Source organism: Cupressus sempervirens, chromosome 3 (assembly GCF_028749045.1).
Source record: "Cupressus sempervirens isolate cs-2001-9-10 chromosome 3, ASM2874904v1, whole genome shotgun sequence".
NCBI classification, from domain to species: Eukaryota; Viridiplantae; Streptophyta; class Pinopsida; order Cupressales; family Cupressaceae; genus Cupressus; species Cupressus sempervirens.
The window spans coordinates 587,420,185-587,442,983 of NC_143120.1; the positions used below are offsets into that span (position 1 = coordinate 587,420,185).

At 35.2% G+C, this 22,799-nt stretch overlaps 1 pseudogene across 1 annotated transcript in view; it reads right to left on the bottom strand.

Annotated features, from left to right (window-relative positions):
* Positions 1 to 2,161: 2,161 nt before the first annotated feature.
* The window catches only part of LOC149568036 (regulator of G protein signaling 1-like), an 89,305-nt pseudogene continuing 68,667 nt past the window's right edge, over positions 2,162 to 22,799 (bottom strand). Inside the window, exons 8-12 of the transcript XR_016362482.1 lie at positions 3,657 to 3,889; positions 3,422 to 3,546; positions 3,122 to 3,243; positions 2,674 to 2,984; positions 2,162 to 2,339 (exon numbers count right to left, since the gene is read on the bottom strand). The product of XR_016362482.1 is annotated as a regulator of G protein signaling 1-like (transcript). The remainder of the gene's footprint in view (positions 2,340 to 2,673; positions 2,985 to 3,121; positions 3,244 to 3,421; positions 3,547 to 3,656; positions 3,890 to 22,799) is intronic.

Genomic DNA, 22,799 nt, shown 5'->3' on the forward strand with positions numbered 1-22,799 from the left:
TCTTAAGAACGTGAAATTGAAATCAGCATCTTTGTGGTGCCCTCAACAACCAACTACCCTTGAAAAGTATGGGCCCTCAATGTGTGTGACCATGATATTGATGAGTGGATGATGTCTAATTTTTGTCCACCCATCCATAAGTATGTTGCAACCTAACTCACTACATCATGTTGTCATCTACTCCATCAAAACACAGATCTTGTTATGCTGCCTATCGAAGACCGTGGTCTTCAATTTGTGCTCACTTGCCGACACAAATGATGGGCCCCCTCCTTTGTCACCAAGGACATCATTGCCTTCTAATAAGGAAATCACGATACATGCAATGGTATGCCATTGGCAAAGAAGAACCTACCAATGACATCCTCTAACTACTTTATGCAACAAATCAGCTATGGGACTAATCCAACTTCTTGCTTTGTGTTTCCCCTTGTTGCCCTCCCCCAATGAATTATGAATCCATAAAAGTCAAGAAGTTGATTTTGACATGTTCCTACTTACTTCTTGACATGTTCCTACTTTCTGATGCATGATATAAATGGAAGTATGTTATTGATGTTGTAATTGTTGTTTGAGCTTGTTGCTTAATAGCCAAAGACTTGGGCACATGAATTGTTGTATCATCAAGAATGCCCCAAAGATTGTTTATCTTTATTTTGTACTTGACATTTTCAACATTTAACAAAAAATGCATGTAGTCACGCCATATCTTGTCCAAAAGAAAAAGTGTGCATTAACTCTAGTAATGCTCCCAAACAATTCTACACCACAAAAAATGTGTTCTAGTTTTTGTATGCTACCACTTGTAGGTGTTGGGGTTGATACTCTTATTGCAAATTGTTCGAGAGGAGACTTGTCATCATAAGGATCCTTAGCAAATTCTCTCAAAATTTGAGGGGCGATCTATAGCAGTTGGTCCTAGTGCAACATAACTAGATTTGACTTCTAAATCAACCCCATGCTCACTTCCTTTATGCTCATGTTCATCCTTTGATAGACCAGCACCCTCAAAATGCATTTCCATGTCGTATCCATTATATTCTTGATTGTGGGAGGCCATTTAGACACTATATTTCACAAAATGATAAAAAATCAGCCAAATTAGTAATTTTAAAAAGTAAAAATAGATTGTTAAGAAACTAATTGGAAGTGTCGAGCTAATTTAGATATTCAAATAAGTTGATAACAAGAAATAACAATAAGTTCGAACATTTAGAAATAACAATGTATTCAAAGTTCAAACAACAACATTGAAACTGAAAATACTTACAAGAAGAAACAATAGTACGAATTTAGAGATAACAATCAGTAATGCATTCAAGTTCAACATTTAGTTTTAGAAAAAAACATGAAAATCAGAAAATAAAACAAAAAAAAATTCTAAAAACCCTACCTTGTGATTGATGAAGTGTGCTTCTCTTGATCTTGCAATCACACTCCAATCACTCCCCAATCACTCTTTCAACTTCTTTCAACTCTTTTCACTCAATTGTAACAAAAATGCGAAAGTCAAATTTGAGAAACAAATGTAGTTAATGGGACCCGCAACATTTTAAGGATCAATTAGAACCTATTAAAGAAACAAAACAAAAAAATTTTAAAAATAAAAAAATTCATCCCCAAACACCGGTCACCAACAAGAGACGTCCAGACACCCCCTAGATAGTCAAGGGACTTTTGGGAGTTCCCTGGTTGTCTTGGGATGTCTTGGAGTCCCCAAGAACCCAACCAGTGTCGCAGGGGTGCGGCTGAGAAATGATGGAGTTTGGGTGGCGGAGGGGGTATTTGGGTAACTCCAAGTACCTGTCCCAAGGACATCCCTGTTCCACGTACTTCGGGGTTTTAGGCTGGGTGTGCATCCGTGGGATTCACTACAAACGAGAGCCCTAGTCTCCTTTTTATAACTGTTGACAGCTATTGTAAGGAAACATATTTTGCTTTTTGCTGCTTATTTGTAAAAGCACATTTTTTCGCATTTCTTTCAGAAGAATGTTTTTTTAGTTACTTTTCCCCAAGAAAAGGCATTTTTATTTTTTCATTATGAACAAATTTTTTTTCTATTTCAGAAAAGCACATTTTTCTTTTTTGCTCTTTCTTCTGGAAAAACACTTTCTTTTGCATTTTTTTAAGTGTGAGAAAGAGACATTACAGTGTGACAATCTTTATACTGAAACTTCCTCGATATACAATTATGTTGTGATAATGTAAACAATATCATTAGCCGAATCACAACTCTACCTGAGATTCTAAATTACATGGGTAATAGCCACATAGGGCTTTTGATAGAATTAAATATATTGTACAAAATGTTTGTTACAGTCCTCCAGGATTTTCTTCTCCTACATACCAAAACGTAATGAAAAAACTTAATTGTCAATTATATTAAACGACTACACACATTCCAGAATACTGAATATGCTGGTAATCTTGTACACGGAAAAGAACACCTGTTATAGACAAACAACTCAAATTGCAGCTTTATTAACTCATATAGAAACTTACTAGAAGTGCACTGAGCTAAACTTGTTAAGTTGACCATAGCAACTCCAACCTAGATTGAGACAGAATTCAAGCACTTAAAATTGTAAGCTTATTTGGTTTCTATTTAGCAATAAAGCAGACCATTCAAAAAAGAAAATTTCAAATTTCCAATCGAAGGATCATGTGCGATACCTCTTTCAATACTTGAAAAGTTTGCCAAAGAGCACCTTGAACTAGACAGAAAACTTGGTTTGAGAGCTTTGTGAACTTGTTTCTTCTGCAGAGTCTTTGTTGCTTTGCAAGGAAGATTGGTATCCTCCCTCAGAATTCTTGGTAAGGCTGTCCTGGTGAAATGGATCATCCGCAGCATTGACAGAGCTTACTTTAGGAGAACAATTCCAACTAGTTATGTTCTCCAAAGGCTCACTCAATTCAACTTCAGTTTTCATCTCTTCCTTGAATTGTAAATAGAATAGGGAACTCCAGTAGTCCTTTTCCAGGTTCTATTAGCACAATAGTATAAAAAGCCAATTCATGTCATACTTCTTTCTCAAAGTGTGTGCATGGACACAAGCCATAAGTGTAGCATAAAAAAAGAATGTTACATCTGAAGGTACTTGAAAAGAATGGGATCCATTACCATTCGTATTAATTGCAACATCTCATTAATTGCATGCTTAAAGAGATCAGGATGAGCTAGGTCAGTTGTATTCAAAACTTCTTGGCGCATCTGATGTGATATGTTGATTTCCATGGGTGAACCTACAGAAAAGAGGGTACAGATACTTAAGTAAACAATTGAAGTGGTACCAATTGTTACAATTCCTGAATCTCAATGTTCATTGGATATTATGATTTGAAAAATTAATTAAAAGCATTCTCTAAAGAATGACATTACATATATGGGGAAACCTTCCAAACCATTTCAGTTGATTCATACCAACAGATATATATTGTTCAATTATATGTCCCGACAAATATATCCTCCGTGCTGTATCAGCAATAGGAATTTTATTCAGCTCATGCACCTCATCATAGAAGTGCACACTCTCACCAGCCATTCGACTGAGATGAAAGAGATATTAGATATAGGTTACAATGATCTAAGATTTGAAACAAAAGCGTAAGTAAAATACATTCTGAAGATGCATGTAACAAGCAGTAGGGAAACCAACCTGTCCGCAAAAGCCATAAAAGAGTGTCGAAATTTTTTCTGGTCAAGCAGTTTTTCAATAGGTTCATCCAAATTCAGAGGCATGCCTGTTGGAAAAAGCAATCCACTATCTGGGATTCCTAGTACTTGCCCCATTGTTTCAAACTTGTCAGATTCTCGCTTCCTCGTGCTTAGTTGGTTAAACAGAGGCCGTGACATAGACATAAGAAAGAAAGATAGAACCACAATATTTGCCTACAAATAGTGAAATGCAGAGACAGGAACTTGTGTTTAGAGAAATATCACGCTTAAAATAAATGCCATTATTTCTTTTCAGCTGGAACATTTCCTTACATTCACTGCATATTTTGGCAGAGATGATAGCATTAAAAAAAGCAGAAAATAAGCTATCTCAGAAAAGCCTAATACAGCCCAAATTTTGAGTTCAATTATTAAGGCAATTACTTTGGTTCGAGAATCAATACCCAAAGAATGGAAACAAGAGAGTCACTACAACAACAAATACATATTTTTAATTATTTATTGTTCTTACATGAATGGTAAAGATAACAAACATTTGGCAGAGATAGTTCCTACAAAGCTTGCTTCTCTGGATGGCTTCTTTGCAGCAATAGACAGTACGAATTGTAGTGCATTAAGTTGTTTTGATATAGTTTTACTATATAGTATATATAAAATTCCAATACCTTGTCATTTGTTCCTCATCAGTTCCTTTTTTATAGATGTTTCACTGTGGCATTTGAAAAAAAGTATGAATTCTTCACCCTAAACTTCTTGAAGTGCACACCTAAGTATAATAATAATTAAAATATTTAATGATTGAGAAATAGTGCATTCAGAATTGTAATCTGTCGTATGAATAAAATATATGTTTGTGGCACGTATGACTTTGCATTGTTTATTGTTTTAGTATTATCTCTGATAGAGTATTAGTCATTTTTAGTTATAAACAGACAGGTTGATGGTCGTCTTAACTGACATCTGTTTATTCTTATAAACCACAATTTGAACATACGGAAAATGGCAACTTTTGAAAAGTCTGCCAAGCCTTGTAGTGTACACTACTAGATGCAGTAAATCTTGCTTTTCTCTACTGTCTAATCCCATATTCAAATTCAGGAAAAGTCAAAGTTGAGTGAAAGAAGAAGCTAACATTAAGTTTTAACCATTAATGACAAGGCATGGCATTATCCTGCAGGATCTCTATGCTCAATGTGACCACAAAGCCAAATGACAAAGAATTTACATCAGTATGGGGAGATGTATCGGTATGAAAAACAGGATAGAAATGACGACTGGTGTCCACCATGAAGGATTTATGCTAATGAACCCAAACAAAGGCTGTAGTAGGAGACAAAACAATCATAGAATAAACAATGAAATCAGATGGTATGTGAAATCGGTGGAAAAAAGAAGAAATTAAAAAAAAATGATTAAAAGAGACAACCAATTACAAAAATCCATCAAAGCAAGTTAGTAGCAGCTATGGAATCCCAAGTCAAAGCAGAATCCAAGGCTGAAGTATCAATACAAAAATGAGCTGATTCAAAACCAAGGGAGGATTCAATTGGAGCTAAAGAACAGTATACCGGTCATGAAAAATGGACTAGGCATGCATTGCACGACAGATGGCCTTGAACAAAGTTAACAACAGTAGAGAGACACTTAATGGTGACTGAGAGTAAAGTGAAAGAAACAGTATAGGCTTCTGAGTTAATTTTACTTTGAGTTCTTAAAGAGCTAGTTCTTTAAGATTCAAACAAAACCCCAACTTAACAATTTAAAAATTGCTACACAATCAAATCCAGAAGCTTATGCTAAAAATTTAAAAGCTATAAATGATATTTTTTGAATTGGTTATTTTTACATTTTACATTTTCCTCCAAGTTCTATTATTCTCAACAATTGTAGGATATTTTAAAATTAATCTTCTTTATTTTTATAAATATTAAATTTAATAGCACAACAATATTAAAATTCTTATTCTATTTGTAGGAATAGAAACCACCCTCTACTAGTTTATCTCATGGTAAATTTTGGCCCAATAAAAGATTAGAAAATAATTTAATAATGTAGATGATTGGCCTGTGCAGTAATGTGTGACAATTGATTCTGGAACGTAGACATCAGATCTTGAGTGTGTTCTCTATAACTGATCTATCTTTGATGTCTGCTCTAGTACAATTCTTTCTTCCCCGATGTCTGCTCTAGTACAATTCTTTCTTCCCCAGCATGGTCCTTGTTGTTTTTACAAGATTTAAAAGTATGGAAAACCCACAAATCCCAGATACCCACTAGAATGTAGTAACTATTGATGCAAATTGATCCAATGTGCTCTCTATTTGAAGATTCTAAAGTTTGTTGTATCCACGTTATTGTTTGTATTAGTCACTTTTGAGTCAAATCATTATCTGCATCAAGTTTTGTGAATCAGTGCCAAAACCTTCTCTCCCTTGGCCATAAATGTTATATTTGTCATCTCTAATCAATTTCTTTGTAGGGCCAATGAAAGGAGCTTTCCAATGTCTCAGGTAGGCTGAAGATCACATTTTCGATAAACAGGCAATAATGGTTAAGTCATGGAAACAGCCAAAAAGGTGGGAACAAAAGTGCCTGAGTTTGTGCCTAGCTATCCTTCGACCAGCATCTCCTCTCAGCTAGTTGGAACAGTTTGCAGTGTCATTGATCATCATTCCAAGTGTTTAAAGCAATATATTTGGGGCTAAAAGAACTTCTGTGCTTGAGCACAATGGGAGAAGTTTGTTGTCCACAATTTTGTATTTGGAAAATTGGACAATTCTATGCAATTTTCATGAATCCATAGCTAAAACTCTGTAAACTAAGCATTGTTAAGATGTTTTCCAAAGGCAATTGATAATACCTTGAATTGGCCTAAGTTGTCCATTCTACACAGACCATTTTGGGAGATTTCCAACAAGTTTTTCTTTGTTTTTCTTGCAAAATCAGGTTTTCATTTCCTAATTGCAAGTACTCAATTTTCGAAATCGTCAAATCTTTGTATGGTTATTCTTGATTTAATTGTTTGTTTTTGGTTTTCTTTTGGTCCTAGGTCTCTTGCTTTTTGAATCTTGGTCAATTCAAGGTATCACAAGCTTAATTCCAAGCTATCTTCTAAGAGAAATTAAAGAATTAAGTTACCTCCAAGAAGGGTTTTTAAAGCCCAACTGTATTAAAATCAATGAATTTAACTAAACTTTGAGTAGAAACTATGCTAAATGCTAAAACAACGCATGAAGATCCACCATATCTTCAATGAAAGTTGTATATTAGCTTAAACATAATCTTGGCAAAAATTTCTAATCTCCTCCCACTACTAGTTATAATACTAATCACTTTACAAATAAGGTTGAGCTATATATAGACCTCCAATTATATACAACAGCTAGGATATTTCAAAGCCCTAATTAGGGTTGAATACAGCTAACATTTACAAACATTAAATGTCATCCAATTATATGATTACAAATCCTTAAGGATATTTTCTTTCAAGGATGAACCAATGAGAAAATTGATTTATGCATTTCATTAAATGTCTTCTACATGTCTACCTGTGAAATATTTAAGTTGGATGAACCTGGACTCGCTGAAGTGGAATTCTTTAACTGGTTGAAGATGAGTAGGCACCAGCTGTATCTTGTGAAATTTATCATTCATTCAATGAAAAGATATCTCTTGGTACTCAGTATTATCTTTCTAGCCATCTACTTCTTGTGAATGATTGTGATGGCTCAGATTCCCAAAGATCTTTGTCTTATTCTTGTCCAACATTCTTTTTCATCCTCTGGAATTCTTTGTTGTTCTTGGGGTTCTTCCCCTTGGATGTCTTGACTTTGCAGTAATTGAGTCCTTTGTATTTCCATCTTCGTTGTTTGAGATTACTTATCTTCATCTTCATGGCAATCTTCTACATCTTTGACCTAAACGTTCTTCACCTTGTCACTATCCTCTTTTGTGATATTGATATTTGGCATAGTCCTTGACTTCACATCATCTTGCCTTTCTTCATCATCATCTTGGATGTTTCAATGCTGTCTTCCATCGATCATAGTAAGCTCTCCATCATAGGGCAATCTTCTTCCTCAATGTCTTTACTGTTGTAAAGTCCTCCATATTGAATCCTAGATTTCCAAAGGAAATCCAAGGGTCTTGTAGCATCTTTAACTTGTGAATCAATTTGGTTCTTTGAATGGCTTGATCTTGGAATCCCTTGCCTTGCATCTTCCTTGCAATTAAACTTGCAAAAGAAAGAGAAACACTTTGGATCAAATCACCAATAATAATGATCAATACTTCTTCAACAGGGACTTTATTGGGAACATGGATAGAATTCTGGATTCTTAAGTTTGGAGTTTTGAATTGTAGAATTTGGAATTGGACTTGGATCTGATCTTGTCCTTAAGGATCTGGAACGTTGTCTTGAAAAACCTTTGAAATACTGGATCCAAATCTGAAATGCCTTCTTCGTTCTGACTTTTGCACTTCCCGCTGATGGCAACTCACTGTTTTTGCCCTTGAATTTTGATGTGATCTTGCTCTTCAAGTCCGGAATTTCACCTTTCTTTGAGCGATTTCGCACTTGAAGTCTAGGATTGCCCTAAATCAGATCTGACTTTCACACTTGGTCTTTGATTTTCTCTTTTTTTGTTTTGCACCTCAATTCTGGAAATTCATCTCTAAATGCTACCTTAATTTCTGATTAAATTCACCTCTTGCTGAAGTTGATATTTTACTGATTTTTATTGACAAAATCACCTAAACTTGCTCAAATTCACACTCTTCTCTGATGGAAATCAGGTTTTTTCACTGAGGTTTGTAGATAAATCAATCCAATTAATGCTTGATTGGTCTTGATCGAATGTTATTCACCTTTTGTAAGAACCCCTGCTAATTCTGCCCTGTTTTCTCTATTTTAAATGTTTGATATTTTGTCAAACACTTGTAGTACACTTCAATAAAAATAGTTTTGAATAGTATTATCTCTACGATTTGTTTAATGCTTTCATTATACTTTCCACTTCATATAATTTATCTTGACTTTCATATAATCAAGGAGATATTGTAACAAACAGTTTGCAAAATATGCCTGAATATCTAAAGTTTAAACATTATGGACTGCCATATACAATTCAAAAAATCAGAATGATGCACATATAATGCTCTGACCTTAGTGAACAACAAAAATAAATAACTCAGAAATTGGAACAGCTGAAACAATGAATTTCAGTATAAATACCTTGTTGATGTATAGGAATTGTAATGCACTGATCCTACCATTCAGATAACAACAGCAAATAGACTTTCATTTATAGCATACAACTCCAAATTACAATAACACGCCAAAAATGATGCCCTTATAATTGTTTGGCAATTACAAAATAAATTCAAGCAGCACTTTAAACCTACATATCAGATTTCAATCTCCATTTCCCGACTATGTGAATTCATATGCAAAGATACCCAAAACAATATAGGCAATGACTTAGAACATATAAGCAAACATGAGGATTTTGTCTCCACTACAGACTTCATAATTTGCCTGTCAAACCATCTAGAGAGATTTCTAATTGAATCCTTGAGCAATTTGATAATGAAGTACAACGGTGAATTCTGGATGAATCCACACATAAGATGAATTTGGGTTTCCATCCAAACCACGGGAAAACTCCAAGGGCTTCCATCCTCGAATTTCCTGAAATGTCAAAGAAAAAATCTATTTCCCCCCTTCCCTCCTCTTATAACCTTCTTTTCCAATGTTTAAAGGATAACTTTATTTCTTCTAATTCATTTTTCCTCCAAAAGCAACTTTATCTTATTTTAGCAATTGAAACTCCCTAGTTGCTCAAAAAATGACTTTTTCATTAATATAATGAAATTTTGACACACAAGGCCCCCGTTGTATGTGCCCAAGGTTTAAAACTTCTTATCCAAAATCCAACAAGCTATAACAATAAGGTTCTCACTTGCAATTCTCATTTAAATAGAAACCTTAGTAAATTTAATTAAATAATGGCCAATGGTATGCCTGCCTTGCAAAAAAGACTGAAAAGCATCGAAATCAAAATCTGGCATGGCAATGATTCTAATGATGAAAGATGACAAATGATCCTAACTAGGTAACTTACTCAAGATAGACACTTCCCCAAGAATCTTGGAGCCCAAACTAAAAGCTAAAAAATAACATCTAAAAGCATCATTCAACTCCAATAAACCATTGTGTAATGTCCCCTTTTTTGAGACATTAAAAAATTTAAGGGACACACTCATATGATATTAAAATTGACTATGAAAGCATGGACTCAAATTATAAAAGGTCAATTTAATATTCAAAGTGGACTAAAAATGACAAGGAGAGATAAGACGAAAAGCCAACAAGGGAGTCAAAGAGTCACGGCTGTGAGGATAAAAGGAGAAGAGACTCATTCATTTGGATGCTTGATTTATGTATCAAATTTCAGTTTCTCTCTTGCGAGAGTTATTCAGAAAGTTTCAGCTTTCAGCCAATGTGAGGACGCAGCCCCTCGTGTCGACAGGCAGTGGACACAAACCCATTGTCCATGTAGACGTCACTTCAAATGTTTCATATGCACTTATAGGTTCTTCTCTTAGTGTTCCAATCTGACAGTAAAACTGTGTTTAAAATTGGAGTTTGAATGCTGGTTATTGTATTGCTGTTGTATAATGTGATAACATGTTTTAAAGGATTTTATGAGAGTTTACTAGTTTTATATTGTTGGTTTGTAAAACATTTTCATATGCTTGAATCCTGAATATTATTTTGAGAAAGAACGGTTTAATATCTATAAGAGAACCTACTAGTTTCTATTGTTGTTCCGTAATCCATTTGCCTATGTTTATGTTCTGAATGATATTGTGAGGAAGAAATCGGGCCAAGATCCATTTGGGATATTTCAGTGGTATCAGAGCTATTGAACCTGCCACCCTGTTGGGCAGAAACAAGTTTACCAGAAAAATTACCAATTTTTTGAATAGTGCTGAAACCTTCTCAGTGTTTCCATGCAAGTCTTGAAAAATTATCTTGAAACTGGATTCTGAAGTTTATGCATCAAGAACAGCAAATGGAGTCATTAGAAGAACCTTTCGAGTGTTCTTTTACAAAGTTCCAAATTGCCACATGTGTGTGAAGATTGTCATGAATGGAAATACCGAGAAGTTAAGTATTGGACATCTAAAGGAGTTGTAATGCCTTAGGAGCAGACGTGAGCAACTGCAGGAGCAATGCTGAAATACGCAGGGCTCATCATTCCCCCTCTCGCATGAGGTGTACACCAAGTCAAAGCACTTAGACAGTCATCTCCGACGGCAACTCCAAGGCTCAAAATTTACAGTCAACAGTAAATCTTGAACGCGTGAAGAGCCTAGTCACCCATGAAAGTATCAGGCAGGAGTTCAAACTGTGAAGGCATTACATAGACCTTCCTTTGTAACCATTATGAGGAAGACGGTTGAGTGGTAGGTAATGGTTTAATGCTCCCTTATCGCCAATGGCTTATAAATGGTTGTAACGCCCATTGATAATGGGAATATCAGTGGCCAGAACAGTTTGAAAGAGATGTGCCAACTTCAAATTTTGACCTTCACCATGTTCACTGTATACAAAATTTGGAGCGTTGCACTATTTGTGGAGACATGATTCCAAAATCTCGTGCAAAGGAACACTATGAGGATACTCACGCTCCAGTAACTTGATCAAAGTATAATGAGTCCATAAAACGTGAATTATTGCTTATCCATGAACGTGTTAAGTATCTTAAGCGGCTTGTTACATGTAGGTTTTGCGATTTCCCTACCAGTAGTAGAGTTGAATATACATCTGGAAATAAGTGGGAATAGGACAAAGTTATGTCACCCTTGCGGCAAACATCTCAAATTATGTGAGAAGCTTGACCATGATCTACAATTTCATGAAGAGAATTCTGAAGCCAGTGGAGTTTTGTCGAGAGATCAAAAAATGGCCATAGTTCATCAGAATTATCTCAAAGAATCCCTAGGGATAGAACCCTAGAGACTTAGAAATGTTCTTGGAATAGGCATGTCAAACAAAATGTGGGAAGGAACACTCGATCATGCTAAGGCTTGTGTGCTTGATAACAAGCTTTTTACTTATTATGTTGATGGGCAACACACACTTGGAGTAATAATCAATGTTCTCTGTGAACCAGTGGGAGTTGGTAGATACATTCTTGTGGATGAACTGTCAAAAACTCAAAAGGTTTTTGTGAGCAAGATGGTAAAATATATGTATGAGCACTAGAATGAAGTGGTTGAATATGATGCAAGCTTACCAATGGGTATGAGCATACAACAAAATAACTTTTTCAATGACTCAAAAAGGTATGAGACTAAACAAGGTTTTCACACAGTGAAGAAAGAGCTCAATAACAAAATGATAGTTCCAAAAAATCTAAGGGATGCTAGGAGACAAAGGCTGGGATTAGTTGTGCAACAAGCTCTCAAATGACTAGGAAATTAAAATCTTGATTTCCAAATGTCAACATAACATTGGAGGATCAATGCTATAGTAAATATGGAAAATTGGGAAGGTCATTTTACAACTATCAAGTAGCAAGCACAGTTCGGTGGCTCACAACCTCAAGTATGGAGGAAATTCAGAATTGAATAGAACCTGATGTTGTAAACGATAATAAATCCATGTCATCTTTACCTTTGAAGGAGAGTGATTTTTCAAAGCTAACAAATTCTTCTTTAATTTAGCACAAGACATGCAATATAGAGACAATGTGACACCCTAAAACAAAGCTAGAAAATAAAGCAGCTTCCTTAAAATTGGAGAATATTTGGGAAAAGAATGAAGATGCTTCACCAGTTGTGTCAAGTGTTCGGCAAATCAAATACTAGAAATGGTATTGCAAAACAGAGGTACTTGATATGTATGTTGAGTAAAAGAAAACTCCCTCCAAAGATTCAAAAAGAATTAGCCTTCAGTAATTTCATGGATTTCCATCCAAAACTCCAAAATAAGACTGATATGGCAAAAAAGAAGTATTTTGAATTAGCTCAAGATCTCCTTGCAAAAGACCAGTACAAAAATATGTATGAAGAATTTCCAACAGACCAAAATCATCTAATAGAGGGACTTGGAAAAAAAGAGCAGTCAACCACCATTGATTTGCAACCCTCTTGTGATCACATAGAAGATGTTACATAGGGTGCAAGTTTCTACGTTGGTGATTTGGAGGTTAGCCTTGATAGATAGGTTAATGAGATCGGTTGCACACGAGATAATAGCAGGTTGGAGTCTTTGTATGATGAGCCTTTATATACAAATCAACATGGCAACACTTTTGCCTTTGCATACAAATCAAAAGAACGGAGGAAAGGAGGCCTATGATTTTGAGAGGGGTGACAAACCATATGCTTCTTATGCCCATGACACAAATTTAGAGGAACAATCCAAGATGACACTGCAAGACGAGGAACCACTTCAACATGACAACAATGAAATGCATACCTTAAAGAACAAGTTGAATGTTAGTAAAGGTGTGGTTGTGACATCTTTGGTACATTATGAAAGCACTCACAAGATGATTGAGAATCTCTACAAGAAGGCTCAAAAGGGAGTGGAAGGAGATTGGCTTGTTGCTAATTTGCAGGTGATCAAAACCACTCTTGAAACTATAAAATCAGATTATTTGTGTTTACTTTCCAACAGGGATTATATTCTTAAGGTTGTTGGAATATATGTTGATCAGTCAAATAAAGAAAAGAATAATATTATGGAGCTCAACAGGGAGCTTAGGGATGCTCGTGAGGCATTAGATGATACTCTATTTTCTCTTTAGGAAGCAGAAAATTAGATCAAGATCATGAATCATTTTCGGGAATATGAGGAAAAAGAGAGGTAAGAGTTTTTCCAAGAAGTAATTGATGAACTTGATAGCATTCAGCAAACTTATGACTTGGACAGCTGTCCCAAAAGACAAAGTACCAACTCTTCAAATCACATTCAGCTTATAGAAAACCCCATGTTTGAAGTGGATGTTGATTGGACTTCCAATAATCCCCTTTTTGAGATAAACAAGGACACTCCTTTTGATTGCCATGAAGAGGATGATCCCAACTTGAGATCCTTGGATCCAATTATAGTTCCTAGCAGAGAATCTTGGTCACAGGATTGGTGTGGTGAATTGACTACATTTGCTCGCTCTTTTTTCAACCCAAATATGGCTCCCGCTTTCAACCCATTTAGGAGTTGGATGGATTTCATACATCAGCCATTAAATAGATCTTGGTGGAGAGTTAATAAGAGTTATGTTTCAATCACAAGGGATGGTTTTTTAGCTTCATTCTTGTTCATAGTACCTATGTACCCGAAGGTTCTCCAAATTGATGACGACAATAGGGTATTTGATGCGCCCAAGGTGTTATTTGCAGCTTTTCAACAGCTTGTTTCTTACATCATCTATTTAGGTCAAGTCATCACCATCTACTGGGTTATACATAGCCCCTTGATACATTTCTACCTCATCATATCAACTGGTCCTGACAACAGGGTTTGGGATCCAGGTGTTGATAGTATGTATCTATGACTTGTTGAGGATTTTGTTGTAGTTCTACTCAATTTGAGACTGGATGCAAGGATAATCAGAGTTGTACAGACTACATGTGCAGCGATATTTCATAGTTTTGTATGGGATCCAGGGATCTGGTTGATGGATGGGTTATAGAATGACACCTTGCTTCACAGTGTGGCCGGAATTGTTTTCAGATTGGGCCACAAGGCTACCTGCAGATTCATATGGGATCCTGGTACTAATTGCTTGAGGGCAAGCAATCTCGAGGGAAGATTTGTAATGTCCCCTATTTTGGGACATTAAAAAATTTAAGGAACACACTCATATGATATTAAAATTGACTATGAAAGCCTGGACTCAAATTATAAAAGGTCAATTTAATATTCAAAGTGGGCTAAAAATGACAAGGAGAGATAAGACAAAAAGCCAAGAAGGGAGTTGAAAAGTCACAGCTGCAAGGATAAAGGAGAAGAGACTCATTCATTTGGATGCTTGATTTATGATTCAGATTTCAGTTCCTCTCTTGCGAGAGTTATTCAGAAAGCTTCAGCTTTCAGCTTGTGTAAAGACGTAGCCCCTCGTGCTGGCAAACAGTAAATGCAAACCCCTTGTCCGTGGAGACGTCACTTCAGGTGTCTCGTATGCGCTTACAAGTTCTTCTCTTAGTGTTCCAATCTGACTGTAAAATTGTGTTTAAGATTGGGGTTTGAATGTTGGTTATTGTATTGCTGTTGTATAATGCAATAACATGTTTTAAGGGATTTTATGAGTTTACTGGTTTTATACTGTTGGGTTGTAATGCATTTTCATATGCTTGAATCCTTAATATTATTTTGAGAAAGAACGGTTTAATATTTATTGGAGAATCTAGTAGTTTCTATTGTTGTTTCGTGATCTGTCTGCCTATGTTTATGTTCTGAATGATGTTGTGAAGAAGAAATCAAGTAAATATCCATTTGGGATATTTCACATTGAAGCCCATTGGAAATATTAAAACACCCCTTGCATTTATTAAGGAAAAATCATCTCTACAAATGTAATAATACTACCATATTTCTATGTTCCGAATGTAGATTTGAATGTATATAAAAATGTGTAGAGGAGACATGTCTCTATGGTAAGTTTAAGTTAATAATCATTAAGACAATATTAACATTAACATATAAAAAATATCTATACATACATACATATATATATATATATATATATATATATACAAGAGTTTGTCTAATTGATGATTAACCAACAACCATAGAAGAATTATCTCTAGGTCAATTCAATCTGACTAAAGCTATAACATTAACATTCCCTCTTAGCTAGGGACATTTGTTATAGAACACATTATGCTCTCAAGCATATAGAGAGATCATCTAAATATGATATTCTTGAAATGGCATATTTAAGGATATCAACATATATCCATCAAATTAGATATAATCTTTTGATAACATTTGAAGTATAATTCAACAAGAAATATCAATCATATCATATTCATTGTACTAATATTCTCTTGGTATGTGCACTGGCATCATGTCCATGATGCCTACCAAGAAAATATTTTCTCTATATCATACCCTAGAGCAGGATAGGTGTTATTTGATCTCCGAGACATCTACTCAATGTAGTCCATTAGATTAATAATAGACTATTATGATCTCTAGGACAACAACTGAATGTAGTCCATCATGAATAGTAATTAGGTTGTCATGATCTCCAGGGCAACAACTAAATGTAGTCCACCACGACAAGTAAGTTATCATGATCTCCAAGGCAACAACTTAATGTAGTCCTTCATGATAATTGGTCAAGCCATTGTTAAGATGGTCACCTTACAATAGGGACCATAATCAAACATTAATGAAAGACTGTCAATTTTCATAATATTTTTCAACAGAATCGTGTAGTGCCTCGCATGATATCCACCATGAACCATGTCAGAGTGGATCCACCATAGCTGCTCCTGGAGGGTGGAGCAAGAGCTTTCACCCCAAACTTCTCTCATAGAGAAGAATGTGTTATGAGGGATTGCTCTTGGAACTTATTCTTCGCAAAGATACACTAGCCTTTTGACCTCCTTGTCATGGTTACTTCCAATAAGGTGTCAAAACTCTCTTTGAATTTAATATCAACATTTGAGCTCCTTGTTCAAAGTTACCTCTAATGAAGTGTCAAATGTCAAACTCCCTCAAGTTAACTGAAACATATCCTCCATCTGCTCCTCCTCTTTGTCCAAGGTTGTCTCTCATGAACTGTCATGCTCCCTCTTGATATAGAAGGATACTCATAATCTCAATCATCAAAGATATTTGCTTCAAAAGCCTCACATTATACAACATGATCAGCAGATGGCTAATGAATTCTAGATCAAAACTTCTTTGGAGCTACTGTCATAAAGTTGAGTTCAACAAAATATTTGGCAGCATGTGTAATGTGTAAAGTACCAACCTTCTTTTCCTACAAGAACAGCCTCAGAGACAAAGAAAGAGATCAAGGTAAATGACTCTTTATAGTACATATAGAAATACAATTAATAGAGAGAATACAGTGAGTAGATAAATTATAAATGTAATACTCAAAGATAAGAAATACTTATCTGCACATGAATGGAACATCTCCCCTTCAAAGACGGTTCAAGTGGGAATGGAACATTGTTTATCATTTTCCCCCACAATGTGGAGTTCCCACATTGCCAAACAATTTTGCATCATATTCAAGTATGGCAAACTTTTTAGTTATTTTGTCATGCTAGTAGATCACTCCAAACTCTATTCATAATTTAATGCTAATAGAATATGATTACACTTTTATCACTCTTGCCTTGAATGATGACAATTGGTGAATCAACTATTCATCATCATGATCATCAGAGATTGCTTCAAATGTAGATATCCATGCACACAAAATTAGTTACCAAGACTACCTAGATTTCCATGTGGCTACAAAAATGACTTGGATCGTCTCTTGATTAATTTAAATTTGCAAAATAAAATTTGTGTCTCTGAATAATCTGCAAGAGTTTCTCTAATGGACCTTCAAATATAATAAGTGGATGTGATCTTTGTTTATTGAAGTTATACTATCGTCCTTCTTGAGAGTCCTTGCTCTCTTAGGAAATAGACATATCCTTCCCCTCTAGACTTCTATTCAATATTGTTTCAATATATATTCTGCATCATTGGCACCAATGTTTGATATGTCAGTTCCCCTAACTGATTCATCTCCATGGGATATCAACCCCCACTGAGATGTCCATCCTAAGAATATAATTTATTTATCCAATAATTCCGAATTAATGTTTTAATTTTGCTTCCTCAAGATATCATAAAGTCCTTATTTTATATTTACACATTACTATTCTATGTTCCATAGTTAATACTTCTTCCTTAGAGATAGAGAAATTATACATAAGTCTTAATCTTCCATCCAATGCTAGAGATCGATCCTTCAATATGCTTCACTATACAGAGTTTCCAATTCCTTAAATTGACTGGCATCAGACTTTTCCTTTGGCTTCTATTCTTGAATGTTCCAATTTCATTTAATTATTCTTATCTTCAAGATATTGATGAGATGGCAATATATTTATTTGTAATTTAAATGAAGCTGACACAACCACCTTTGCGCTGTGATCTCCTGAAATATTTGAACATTAGTATTCAATGGTTCACAATGAAATGTGCTGCAGATATATTGAACTGATCCTCTTTATGATCAAGAAAATTTGTCTTTGTACTCCGCTGGTACAATTGATCGATGTAATTGGTCCTATTCTATAGTATAATTTAAAATTCTATTTTGTGGAGATATACTCTAATTAGATGTTGTAATCAAGTCTCTCTTTTAATTGTTGTTTCTACATAATAGTCATGTATCAATGATTTGATGGATATAGCTCAATCTGTGAACTCAGTTTCATCTTAATCTTGAGATCATCGGTCCTGCTCTAACCCTCTGGTCCTTTGAGTATATGTCTATTTTATTATACCCCCCAACCATTGTACTTGAGGGACGTTTTATCTCCTTTCATATTCGAATCCATTGATTGTTTGTTCAATGTTGTCTGTTTGGTATTCTTCCAGAATCAATGATTTGGGATGTGCGTATATGTTATAAAATTGTATCATTTTCCTTTCTTTCATATAGTGCCATTCTTTCATACTTGTCGACTCTCTTTTATCGAGGATGCTGCATGCCTTCACAGTAAGTAGACTGTTGAACCACTTTCTTTATATGTGCCTCTATCCTCGTTTTGCTCTCGTATTTAATAATTGAGATGTTGACAGTATATCTATAAAATGCTGATTAAGACTATTGTTTATCTATTTGACTTGGGCGTTGAACAGTTATTTGGTGCTGCCAGTATTTTATCTCTTGAATCAATGCTCCTTTGTGATGATCGTCCATCGGTCTGCAATTCTCCCTTTGCTTACTTATTATTCGATTCTTTTTGGCTAGGATTTCTATGCACTTAATATTCTGCAGCTCTGATTTCTGCATGGTCTTCACCAATGCACTCCTCTTTTCACTCAAAACTCAGCTCAGCAACCTTAATTTCAGCGATCAACACTGAATCACATAACGCTTCTTTCTGCAAGAGGTTTCTTATGTGAAAGAGAAGAATAGCCCTCCAAGAGGAAGCTATAAACCAAGCAAAATATAGATGCAGAAAACCAATGAGAATGGAAGCTGATAAGAAAGAAGCTCATGATGCAGTGGAGTCCACACTATTCAAATTATCTACAGCAAAACAAAATGACCAATACCTTAAAAACCTTCTTACACTTTCAGCAACATATGGTATGTTTCTGCTTTCATTTATGGCTGTCTCTGCAGCTAAACACTAGTCTCACAATGCTTCTTACATTTGTAGGCTAGCTTTGATACCATATTAAGGAAAAATCGTTCTCTGCAAATGTAATAGCACAGCCATTATTTCTGTGTTTCAAATGCAGATTCGAATGTATATAAATATGCTTAGAGGAGACATGTCTCTATGGTAATTTATAAGTTAATAATCATTTAGACAATATTAAAAGTAATATATAAACATATCTATGTGTATATATATATATAAGTAGATTTATGAGAGTTTATCTAATTGATGATTAATGAATAACCATAGAAGAATTATCTCTAGGTCAATTCGATTCGACTGAAGCTACAACATTAACAGCATCATGTTGACACAAACTCAGAATGTCGACAACAACTATGTTTCTAGATGGCTCAAAAATGGGGACTTTACATTTGAATAGATCCAACTTTCACCCTTCATGCTTAGTCAAATAACCTCTGAATTTTGCCTGTCCACTCAATTGGCATTTATCCAAATTGGGCTTGCAGTTGATTTATGTTTGATTTGTGTTTGAAATATGATTGCCATGTCTCTATTTATAGCCTTCAAACTTGAAGTCACACCTCTTGGTGTCGAAGGCCGACCTAGCCTATTAAACTTGCTTCAATCTTGTGAATTCCCAAATCACATCCCTTTTTTATTTTGCATTTTTTTAATTTCAAATTACCTCCTTAGGGTAGAAATCTGACCCCATTAAGGATTCTTTTGGTGGAAATAAGAAAGGGTCGGAGTTTTGGGTAGAGATTAGCTTGGGAAAGAGTGGAAAATGAAGTCTTGAATTTTTGTGTGGAAATTTTCTTTGTTCATGGAATTTTGGGGTGGAAATTCAACCTTGGAATGGAAAATGAGTAGAATTTTGGTAAGGTCAAGGAATTTCAAGTGAAAAATCATCGTCATGGAAGTTCGAGTGGAATTTCACCCTTGGCATGGATTTTATTTGTGGAAAATCAACCTTATCTAGAATTCGCAAGCTGAAATTTGATAGGCTTGTCGAAAAAATGGGTGGAAATTCAATCAAGCCATTGAATTGTGGGTGGGAAAATGCAGTCCTACTGGAATAAATTATAATGAATAAAAAGTCAACTTGAGCATGGAATTTTGATAAGAATTGGCATTTTTCACTTAGAATTCATTTCTCAAATTTTAATTTTTATCTTCATTTTAGTTTTCCACTTTTTATGTTGAATTTCAATTTCCTGTTTGATGGAAATTTGCTTAGTCTTGAAATGTGAGGGGGAAATTTGACTTCGACAAGGAATATTAGAGGAAATTCACCCAACTAATGCAATTGAATGTAAAATTGGAATCGTCATAAACAAAGTCGGTGGAGAATTAACCTCCTCATAGAATCTAAAGGGGAACTTCGCTCTAGTCTTAGATTTTCTTGCAAAAATATAAAATTTCAATTTATCCAAGAATTTTTAGAATTTTCTTGATTTGTTTTACCTATTTTCCCTTTCAAAGTTTGGAATTTCCCTATTTCTCCATATAGCATATTTTCAAAATACTGATTATTTCTTTTCCCCACATCACAACTTCACAAATTTCATACTTCAAACAAGGATTTTTCAAAACATCATCATCCCAACTTAAGCAAGGATTAAAGGGTTAACATGACCTAGAGGGGAATTCTCCTTAAACTCAGATTTTGAAATTGAGACTCGGCCCTTGCAAAACTTTCATCCTAGACCTCAAGCTAGTAACTCTTGACTCAACCCACTCATTCATTATTTACCAGTAGCCAAAGAAACCCAGAAAAAAGTTGCCAACCTAAGGATACTAAGCTAGACACTATGCCATACACTAAGCCAAAAAGTTAGAAAAGATGGGGATCCTGATGCAATAGGCTTTAGTGCCAACCTTAACTATGACATGGATTCAATCAGGGGTGTTCTTAACCTTCCCAAGGTCAAGCTTACTAGAGCCTTCCCAAGGCTCCTAAAAGTGGATTCTTTCCCTCCAAGGCCTATGGACTATCCAATCTAATCATAGGTTCCAAATGCACTAGGCTTCTCCAAGAGCCCTTGTCACTTCCACTAGCACTCCTACCCTTCTGCTATAGGATCTGATCTTTCTAAGGTGTCTGTTGGTTATCAAAATCACAGGTTAGAAACCTATGAGCCTTGCCTGCTCGATGTTGGGTATCTAACTGATTTTGGCCAACGTGACAGGATCAAATCCTCTGCGCTTTAGGTTCCGCTGGACCAAGGCCTGTTTACCCTAATCCAAAACTCAGATGCAAGATGTATTATAGCGGATTAAAGAAAAGAAATTCCTCAATTGGCAAGTATCAAGGAAATGTGTTGGATTATTTATCTTCAAACTTCGATTACTTTATTTAAGATGTTATATGTCGCTGAAACAGAAATAGACAAATTACTAAATAAATTTAGCTTGCCAAAAGAAAAAGACTACAAAAATGCCAGCATTGGGTTCAAACTTATGAGCAATTTTATGATCAGTGTTGAATTCTATTTGGGCGATAGAGTCAAAAATACATTCCTTACATACAACTTTACAATATTGTTGATAAAATATTTATTAGCAACTTAGTTAATTTGATGCTACTAATTGTCACAACTTAACACGTTTAGATTAGTCTATTGTAATTTAACCATCACACGAGCATAATAGATACAAATAATGAGAACAATATGATATTCTATACTATTTGTATTGATCAAATCCGAATAGTAGCGAACAATTTAATATACTTATCAAATCAATAAATTACAGACAAATAAACAACTCAACTATAAAGGACGAGTTATGTATAATTCAACTCTAAGACAAATGAAAATTTCTTACTGATTTGTTGTTGGACAAACAGTGATGAAGGCACTCAAAATCTTGATGCTTAATTCAACATAACTGAATACGTACACTTTCTGGAAAAAAAACTCAAAAATCAAACTCCCCTTTGCTTTGTTCGAATCTCCAACTCCTCTTTCAGACAAAAAGATATCAACAGTATGATAGGAAGTTTTACAAATCTGGAAATGCAGTAGTCTCAATGTCCCTTTAGGAAATATATAAAAATCTGCCCTCTTTTTACTTTTACATCTCCTCTTTATAATAAAGGGAAGGGTATGTTTAACCATCATACCTCTTCATAACTAATAACGACCAAAATTGAACTTTAATATAATCCTGTTTTAATATGATGGGCGGTTTATAACTTTGAGTATTATATTTTAAACAAAAGCTAGATTGCGCCCGATCATCTCTTTCCATGCGCAAACAATTGAACTCATACGCTGCGTATTCCAAACTTGGTTCCTCAGATGCATCTGGTGTAGATTTGTTCTCTCCTTCAGACGAACTTCTCCATGTGCTTGGTTTGCAAATAGTGCTCCTCGTCTCATACACTCATTTCCGCCCAGATGTGTCTGATTCGATACCTCTTCCTTCATTCGCGTGCACGCTCCTGATCCAGTCAGATACCCTTTTTGACAATGCTGTTACCAGAACGAGTTTATCTCTGATATATCCATTCATCGCGGAAATATGGTAAATAGTACAGACGCTTCCATGAACCTGCTGCTACACAACGTACAAACTGACGCCCTTCTCCGGTTTCTAACACTCTTTCCTCCCAACTGTGCTTGCACGTTCCACACTCCAGGCATTGCGAATTTTATTCATTTCGGTGAGATCCTCAGACCGCTGGGTGTATGCTGTCCGTGGTTTTCTTTATTTATCAATTGCTTGTTTG